General features: G+C 37.4%; 1 pseudogene; it reads left to right on the forward strand.

Moving 5' to 3' along the window:
* Window positions 1-3,604: 3,604 nt before the first annotated feature.
* Window positions 3,605-9,497, forward strand: LOC144971679 (uncharacterized; annotated as a pseudogene).
* Window positions 9,498-10,577: the final 1,080 nt, after the last annotated feature.

A 10,577-nucleotide genomic window follows, 5' to 3' on the forward strand; every position in this document is an offset into this window, starting at 1 on the left:
GTATGTATGTATGTATGTATGTATGTATGTATGTATGTATGTATGTATGTATGTATGTATGTATGATGTATGTATGTATGTGTTGTATGTATGTATGTGTATGTATAGTATGTATGTATGTATGTATGTATGTATGTATGTATGTATGTATGTATGTATGTATGTATGTATGTGTATGTATGTATGGTATGTATGTAGTATGTATGATTAGTATGTATGTATGTATGTGATGTATGTATGTATGTATGTATGTATGTATGTATGATGTATGTATGTATGTATGTATGTATGTATGTATGTAGTATGTATGTATGTATTGTATGTATGTATGTATGTATGTATGTATGTATGTATGTATGTATGTATGTATGTATGTATGTATGTAGTAGTATGTATGTATGTATGTATGTATGTATGTATGTATGATGTATGTATGATATGTATGTATGTATGTATGATGTATGTATGTATGTATGTATGTATGTATGTATGATGTATGTATGTATTATGTATGTATGTATGTATGTATGATGTATGTATGTATGTGATGTATGATGATGTAGATGTTTGTATGTATATGATGTATAGATGATGTGGTTAAGTATGGATGGTGAAATGTATGATGATGTGGGATGGATGATGATATGATATGTGATGGTATGATGAAGTATGTATGATGGATGTGATGGTCATTGATGTATGATATGAATTTGTATGGTCATGATAATAATATGATGATGATGATGAATGGATATATGGTATGGTGGATGATGATGATGGTTGATGTGGTGGTGATGATGAGGTGGATATTTGGATGATGAAAAGGCGATGATGATGATGGATAATGGATGATGGTATAGGGTTGTATGGATGGAGGATGGATGATGGTGGATGGAAAGGATGGGATATGATATGATATGTATTGATAATGATATGATATGTTGTATGATATGTATGATGGTATGGTGGAGGTGTGATGTGATGGTGGATGGATATGTATGTGGATGGATGGTGGATGGTGGATGGATGGATGGATGGTGGATGGTGGATGATGGATGGTGGATGGTATTGTGATGTATGATGGATGATGTGGATGATAGTGGTGATGTGGATGGATGGATGGTAATGTGGATGGTGGATGTGGTGAGATGGTGGATGATATGGATGGATGGTGGATGGTATGGATGATGGATGGTATGGTATGGTGATGTGGATGGTTGTATGTATGTATGTAGTGATGGTATGTATGTTATGATGTATGTATGTGATGTATGTATGTATGTATGTATGTATGTATGTATTTATGTATGAATGTATGTATGTATGTATGTATGTATGTATTATGTATTTATGCATGTATGTATGTATAGATGTTACTATCATTATATCGATAAGAACTAACTTCTCAAACATTCACCATAATAGTGACACAGATTTGCTTTGATTACAATAATATGCTAATCATATACGACATATAGACTGCTGGTTAAAGTACAATGGCAAACTGTGGGCTGATAAATTGTTTACAAAATATAGACACTTGGGAGTGGAATTGCAGTCTGACCTATAGTAATTGTGAGGTTATGATGAACACGTATTTTATATTTGGATATAAAAACGTGCAAACACTTGAGCTTACATAATAATAATAATATATCTTTATTGTCCCCAACAAATTTGTCATTAGGTTACACATTTATAACAATACAATATTGACATAGACACACTCACACAAGATGCACACTAGTAACTAGTGCAACGCCATATCATATGTTGTAGTGGTGGTAGTGATGATGAGGTTTTGGTAGTGGTGGTAGGAATGACGAAGGGTGTGATAATTGCGCAATAGCAATGTCTTAAAAGACAGTCAGATGATCCAGCAACATGGACAATGGACTTGATGGCGTTACAGCAAGGTGTATGGCACACGTGGAGCGCGTCAAAGACGTTAAATGATTGCGGTCGGCCATCGTAGAAAGGATTGGGGCCCCACTATGTATTATCCCATTGTATTGAAATGAATCATGCCACGTAAAGTTTATAGAAGTTATACAGGTACCCCTGAGCCCCCTGCGGGTGTGATACCTGTTGTAAATATTAACAGGGAAGAGACAATCTCTTCAGGGAGTAGTACAAACGAGGATGACGACGTCAATCTAAAGCCTGCGGGAGGATTGGAGTCCGATAATGTATGTATGAAATATGCTGGGAAATGTCAACGCATTGGAACATGGAATGTCCGGACATTATATACACTAGGTAAACTAGACAACTTGATTAAGGAGACGGATGAGATGAAGGTGGACATCCTAGGAGTGTCTGAGCACAGATGGACAGAAGAGGGTACTGTAAAAAGAGACACTCACACATTTATCTATTCTCTAGGTAGTGAACATCAACATGGTGTGGGTGTGCTGGTGAAATCTAACATTCTCAAATATATTATAGGTATATATGCTGTAAGTTCCAGAAACATGATGATAAAATTGAGAGCCAGACTTTTTGACATGTCAATCATCCAGACATATGCACCCACAAGTGATTATTCGGATGAGGACATTGAAATATACTACGAAGAATTACAAAGTATGTTGAAACACGTAAAATCAACGGATGTGTTAATTGTCATGGGTGACCTAAATGCTAAAATTGGGAACGGGAAGGAGAGTGGCGTGGTTGGCCAATATGAACTTGGGGTTAGAAACGAGCGTGGAGACAGACTAGTTCAATTCTGCATTGAAAATGAGCTGATTGTTACCAACACCTTTTTCCAGAAACCAAAGAGAAATTTATACACATGGAAAAGCCCAGGGGACTGGTGTAGAAATCAAATAGATTACATTATGATCAGGAAAAGGTTTCACAACAGTGTAAAATCATGCCAAACATTACCGGGAGCTGATATCAATTCTGACCATAACCCACTTATTGCAAAGATAACGTTAAAGCTAAAGAAAATTTAAAAAACCAAATATATATATTAGAAAAATTGGACATCGATCGTCTAAAATGGTCATCAGAATTGCAGGAGAAATATAATGTCTCTGTTTCGAACAGATATGATGAACTACTTATTGAATCACAAGAACAATTCTCACAAGCAAATGAAATTGAAGAAATTGATATAAAATGGAACATATTCAAAGACAGCATAAAATTCGGTAATAAGGATATTCCAAAGAAGGAGAAAAGAACAAGAAAGCAATGGATGACACCAGAAATTTTGGATCTCATGTCAGAACGTAAACAAATAAAGAACAAACCAGAGTATGAAGCGCTGAATAAGAAAATCCAACACAAATGTCGCATAGCAAAAGAAAATTGGCTTAACCACAAATGCAGGATGATCGAAATATTTGGCCTAGATGGAAAAGCAGCCCACGAGGAAATAAGACAAATTTCGGGAAAAAAACGCACCACTAACAACAATAACTGTATTAAAGACAAGAATGGTAAAATATTATTTGAGAAAGAGGATGTAAAGGAAAGATAGTGTCAATACATTGGCGAGTTATTTGATGATGACAAGCCCCAAATACCTTTGCCAAGCAACACTGACGGTCCTCCAATACTCGCATGTGAGATAGAAAATGCATTAAAAAATATGAAAGATGGCAAGGCTGAGGGTGAAGATGGCATTGTAACAGAAATGCTAAAAATGTTGAAAGAATTCTCAATTGTGAAACTAACAGATCTCTTTAATAGTATTTACAATACAGGCTATATTCCAGACGAACTTGCCAAATCAGTTTACATCACGCTACCGAAAAAACCAAAGGCGACAACTTGCAGTGATTTCCGCACAATAAGTCTGATGCCCCATGTAACTAAATTATTATTGAAGATTATCCTAGAAAGAATCAGGTCTACCATCGATAATGAAGTTGGCGATGTACAGTTTGGCTTTAGAAAAAATAATGGGACAAGAGAAGCAATTTTCTGTTTATATAATATCACACAAAAATACCTTGATCATCAAAAAGAAATCTATGCATGCTTTATCGATTACGCAAAAGCATTTGATAGGGTACAGCATGGAGAATTAATAACATGTCTGGAAAAGGCAGGCATTGATGGCAAAAATATACGGCTAATCACACATCTATATTGGCATCAAAAAGCAGCCATCAGGATTCAGGGCGATCTGTCACCTTTCACGCCAATTAAAAGAGGAGTTCGTTAAGGGTGTATCCTCTCTCCATATCTATTTAACCTGTACACAGAGTTTATCTTCCGTAAAACTGAGCACATTCCAGGTATTGTTATTGGAGGTAGGAGGATTAATAATCTGAGATATGCAGATGATACAGTATTGTTGGCATCGAACGAGACAAATCTACAGATCCTTGCAAATCAAGTAAACCTGAACAGTACAGCAAAGGCTCTAGAGATGAATGTTCAAAAGACGAAGGTAATGGTCATGTCAAAGAAGCCTGAAAAAATCGCAAAAGTCCAAATTAATAATCAAAACATCGAAAAAGTAGATTCTTTTAAATATCTTGGACAGACAATGACCAACAACGGAAAGAATGAGCTGGAAGTGAAAAACAGGATTGCTATAGCTAAGTCGAGGTTCAGCCAACTGAATAACATTTTAACTTCGCAACAAACGCAGATGAAAACGAGAATAAGAATACTCAAATGTTATGTCCACTCAGCACTTCTCTACGGCTCAGAAACATGGACCTTGAACAAACAAATAGGGAAAAGAATTGAGGCCTTTGAAATGTAGACTTTCCGTCGCCTTGGAAAAATCAGTTGGAAAGAAAAGAAAACAAATCAAGAAGTCTGTGACATCCTTGATATCAGACCGACCCTAATGAAATTAATAAAAACAAGAAAACTAAGGTATTTTGGACATCTAAGACGCCATCAAACTGTCAACAAGGACATTCTTGAGGGTAGAGTTGAGGGGAAAAGAGGAAGAGGCAGGCCAGCAAGAACTAGGATAGATGATGTGAGGACATGGACAGGATTGTCGGCAGCCGAATGCAGTCAGCAAGCCGTCAACAGGGAAGATTGGCGTGTCATTTCAAGTCGACCTCAACCCATGAGATGACACTGGAAGAAGAAAAGACAGTCAACCATCTAATATCAAGAGCATAATGTGGTTACAACGGTGCAAGAGGTTATTATAAGTATTTGTAGTTAGTAATCTGCTTGCAATACAAGGGGTATCCTCACTCATTGTTTTAATAATATTATATAGGGAATGAGATTAGCGGAAGAGTAGCGTCCCTTGATTGGACGTCACCCATAGTCTGTGACATCACCGGCGGAAAAGTTATTAGAGAGAGAACGTCATGTTGGTTGTGCGCACGCGTCTCTCGTCCGCGTTAATCTCATTCCCTATTGCTTGGATAACTTATCAAGATAACACGACCACTGGTGAGAGTGACTGACCACAAAAAGGATATTTTCCTGTGAGAGAGAATAGCTAAACAATTTCCGAATTATATGGTTTGTTGATGGCTGTTGATCTGGTGGTGAGGTGGTTGTACTGATGGTGGTAGGAGTGATGGTGTGGTATTGGTAGTAGGAAAGATAATATGGTGGTAGTTGTTGTAGTGATCGTTGTAGGGAAAATTATGTGGTAGCAGTAGTTGTAGTAGTAGTGGTAGTTGTTGTAGTAGTGGTGGTAGGGATGATGATCTGTTGTAATCGTGTGGTGGTTGGGATGATGAGTTGTAGTAGTAATGGTGGTAGGAATGATGATGTGGTAGTAGTTGTAGTATTTGATGTGGTAGGGTTGATGATGATGTGGTGGTGGTAATTGTAGGTGTTGTGGTAGGGATGATGATATTCTGGTAGCTGTTGTAGTAGAGGTGGTAGGGATGCTAATGTATAGTGGTAGTTGTAGAATTGGTGGTAGGGATGAGGATGTGGTGGTAGTTGTAGTGGTAGTGGGGATGATAATGGTAGATTTTTTTAATTTCCGGGACAAAAAGTAAACTTCCGTATTTTCCGGGACAGCCATTATTTTTTTCAGTTTTCCTGGACAAATCCGGAAATTCCGAGATTGTAGCCATGGTTGTGTTAAGTGAGGAATGATAGTGATGTTAGATAAGTACCGGATCCGTAGGTAATGACGTCGTATGCTGAGTGTGTAATCCACAATGCGATATGCTGGCTTTCTGTTTTTATTAAAGCACACGCAGTCGGAATTGTCATTCCATTTCTCTAATTAAACAAGATAAGACGAACTTAACGCGACACCGGTGAAAACTCTCATCGTAATTTTGTAAAAGATGACCGATAAAAGGAAACCCGAGCCAACTAGCGTGTTGCTAACACGCACTAACAAATCACTAGGCAAGTGCGGTATTTGCCACGCGAACGGCGAGTTGTCCCTTCTAGTAGCGTTAGCTCTTCTTTTTTCTAGGGACCACCGCAGTTCTAAAAATAGATATTGTATATCTTTCGAGATCGCACAAATGAGACACGATTTCTCATTCCAAACTTTGCACACATTTTAGTTACGATTTTTGTCATAATATATCGAAAGTAACCAAAGATTTAAGAACGCCCTGTGTTTTTCATGAAAACAATCCTCGTATTTAGATATAATTACACATATACATCTGGGGTACCTATGTAATGAAATTGCATTTTTTTTGTGTGTTGTTCATTCATGAGTCAGATTTACTCCCATTATCTTTATCTCCATGATGAAAGCCCATGTAGTATAAAAGATGGAGCAGATTTGAATTCTAGTCCCCTTATAATTAATTTTACCAATCAAACTGCACGAGAGCGAACTGGATGAGGTTGACCACTTCACGTATTTAGGCAGCATATTAGATAAACAGGCGGGCACAGATGCAGACGTAAAGGCAAGAATTGGCAAGGCGAGGGTAGCATACTTGCAGCTTAAAAACATCTGGAGCTCCAAGGTGGTGTCAACCCGAACCAAAATAAGACTCTTCAATTCAAATGTCAAGTCAGTCCGTTTCTATGGAGCGGAGACCTGGAGGACCACGAAGACCACCACTGGAAAAGTACAGACCTTCATCAATAGCTGCCTCAGAAGGATCCTCAAGATTCACTGGCCAGACAGGATCAACAACTCAGACCTGTGGCAGAGAACATCTCAAATGCCAGCAGAAGACGAAATCAGACGCCGCCGATGGAGATGGATTGGGCACACCCTGGGGAAGCCAACCAATAACACCGCTAGGCAGGCGCTGAGATGGAACCCCCAGGGAAAACGGAAGAGAGGGCGGCCTAGAAACACCTGGCGGCGAGACCTGGAGGCAGACATGAAGAGGATGGGACACACCTGGGGAGAAGATGGCCCAGGACAGAGGAAGATGGAGGACTGTTGTCGACGGCCTATGCTCCACTAGGAGTGACGGGCATAAGTAAGTAAGTAAGTTATAATTAATTTTAAAAATTTAATTAGAAATTAGTGTGCAATTGTAAGAGGATTGAGATTCTGGGAGTGGAGCGTTTAGAAAGTGGTCACTATAAATTTTGGTAGTTATTTGGAAGATGGTTTGATTGCAATAAGTATGTTTTTCGTGTTTTTAAGCCTACCTTAATAAATATCTGAACATCAACATTCCATTATCTAATTTATTTAACAGACATTATTTTAAAAATGTGATTTGTCCTCAAGGATTTTTTTGAAGCATTTATGAAATCACTGCTTAAGGCATTATCATCTGGGCAATGAACTTTTCTTTGATTTACATTTCAGAAACCAAAACGAATGTGTAAGTTTTGTAATGAATTTCAAACCCATCTCCCTCGTCATATAAAAAGAAAACACAGTACAGAGGAGGAGATGATTGCTGCTTTGAAACTACCAAGAAAAGAGCAAAACAGAATGTTTGATACCATGAAAAAAGCGGCATTTTAAAACCAAATTCAGAAATTCATCGCAAAGATAAGCAAGCAACTTTAATAAGGGAAAGGCGCCAAGGCCAAGGCAATGCTGATACAGTAATGTGTTTTGGCTGCTTAGGCTTTTTTGATGGCAAAAAAATCTTTTGTCACAAAGAAAAGTATTCTCGAGTGATGTCTTTGCAAGCTGACACAATTAAAATGACTTCTTTGTCAGGCTGTGCAAAAGAAATAGGTGTTGATGATAAGTTTAAGACCAATGTCATTGATAGTTTTAGAAAAGATGATTTTGGAGCGATTTGCAGAACAGATTTAGTTGTATTGTTGCTTGGGAAAAAACAATTGGCAAGATCAGTAAAAGAGGAAAGATGAGACTGTTTGCCAACTTAATTTATTTATTACGAGCAGAGTCCGAAAATAAAAATGCCTCGGGACTAGATGTGTTGGACTACAAACAATTCAATGTACTTGAAAAGGTTGTCATCAAATTGTGTGACAAAGATGATGGCCAAAAGGCCGGTTTGAAAGTGAGAATCGGATTTGTTCTAAAGAAGGCAGTCAACGTCATGAAAGGGTACTTTGTTATGAAAGGTGTATTTGACAAAGAGCAAGATTTGAGCAGATTTATAGATGTCCTCAATCTGAATTGGAGCTTTATCTTTTATTCAGCTGAAGTAGAATGTGAATTAAAACGGGGTGGACTTCGTAAACCAGCAGCCACGCCATTGTAAGAAGATACTTGTTGCAGGAAATGGCAAATGGGATGGCTCAATTTGGTCTCTGGGATAAACATGGCTCAATTTGGTCTCTGGGATAAACAGACTGTAATTTTTATGAGGAATATAATTTTGTCAAGGATAACCATGTTTAATGCTCGAAGAGGTGGTGAGCCAAGTAGGCTTACTTTAGCTGAGTGGAGAGATGCCATCACAGGTGCTTGGATCGCTCCAAATTTAGTTATGGATGTTAACGATCCAATGGGGAAATATTTGATCGATAATCTGAAACTGGCCGACCAAGCTGGCAAAGGTAATAGAAAACTTGTTCCTGTTTTGTTCCCAATGGACACAATAGAGCCTATAACAAAACTTCTAAGTGAGAGGATAAATTGTAATGTTTCTATTGAAAATACATATTTGTTTCCCAACATTGGTCAATCAACTGACCATTCCAGTGGATACCATTGCCTTCAGTCTGTTGTAAAACGTTGTCCTGGACTGAAGCAGCCTCACCTCCTGATTGCTGATAAGTTTAGACATAGAGTTTCCACCATGTTTGCTCAATTAGACATTCCAGAAGAACAAAGGACCATTTTTTATCGTCACTTGAGACACTCTGAATCTGTCAATAGAAATGTGTACCAGTGTCCATTGGCAGTGACAGAAATCACAACAGTGGGGAATTTCTTGTTGAACTCAGTAGATGATACACCACAGCCTCAAAGAGTTTCATATGAAGAAGGGGAAATCAGCAACTCAGATATTTTTCGTTCTACAACATTACCTCAACAACATGAGCAGTCCAGCTATATTTCTGAGCAAGCAACAGTAAATGACAAAATGTACAGATTGCTGGAAATGGAAGCAAAAAATCACCAGACGTTACTCAACGTCAATATACAAAATGGTGTGATCACGAGTCCGATATTGTAAACTCAAGAAATATATCACAGATACCTCAAATAAAGGATGTCTTCCCAGCAAAAAAGATGTATTTGAATTTTTATCAAAATACAATCTTCTTGAAGGTTATGAAAATAAGGCGACTTTGGTAAGAAACAAAGTCTTTAACGAGAAAAAAGAAGTTCAGAAGTTTCTGTTCATAGCATGAATATGAAACAAGACATAACATGGGTGACAGGTGCATTAATTCTGGTCTTTGATTCTCATACATATATAATATACAAGCTGGAACCCCCCCCCCCCCAGCTTCGCTCAGGTCTTAAAAGAGAGGATAACATTAGGTAATTGCTAAATTAGGGCTAAAACTCCAAACTTAATGAACTCAGTCTGTATCCTTTTGTGGTCGCATGTTTGCCTGATCCCTGCATGTAAACAAATCATAAAACCCTCTTTATTCCATTTGAAGACATTTCAACCATTAGATTATGCTCTAATTAATTATTATTGTCTGCACACGATTCATGTTGGATGTAACAGTGTAAACATTTTCTGTAAATTGTAAGTGTGTTGATATTTGTCTTTTTTCTTTAAATAATAGGTCTTTAATTTTAAAATTGTTTATAGTGATGACCTGAAATCATCTAAAAGTTGACAGGATATCTAGTCAAATGTCTAAAATATTTCGCTTTGTCTTTCACAAAATTAAGAGTGGAAAACTGTTCAATATTTATAATGACAGTATTTGTAACAAAAATGATTGAATTGAAAATATTGAAAGTAACCACCACCTGGTAGGTATCGACTGTGTCCAAGTTCTTCTGCCTCATTATACTGTAAGACAAACGCGAAGTCAACATTCTAAAGATGATGGCATCTGTGTTTTTAAGTGGATTTGATGAACAAATTCACCTTTAAAAAATCATCCAGATGTTTAATTACAACAAAAATTCACACAAAGCACATTTATGTCGATTGTAAACACCATGCAAAATTTGATGATGATTGGTTTAATGGTTTGGGAGCCTTATGATAAGGAAAAGTCAGATTTTCCAAATACATGGCAGATATCAAGTAACATTGCAAATCATGTATTTTTGGTGTATGATTTCA

Source organism: Berghia stephanieae, chromosome 4 (assembly GCF_034508935.2).
Source record: "Berghia stephanieae isolate SIO BIC M18660-M18661 chromosome 4, UCSD_Bste_1.3, whole genome shotgun sequence".
Classification (NCBI taxonomy): Eukaryota; Metazoa; Mollusca; class Gastropoda; order Nudibranchia; family Aeolidiidae; genus Berghia; species Berghia stephanieae.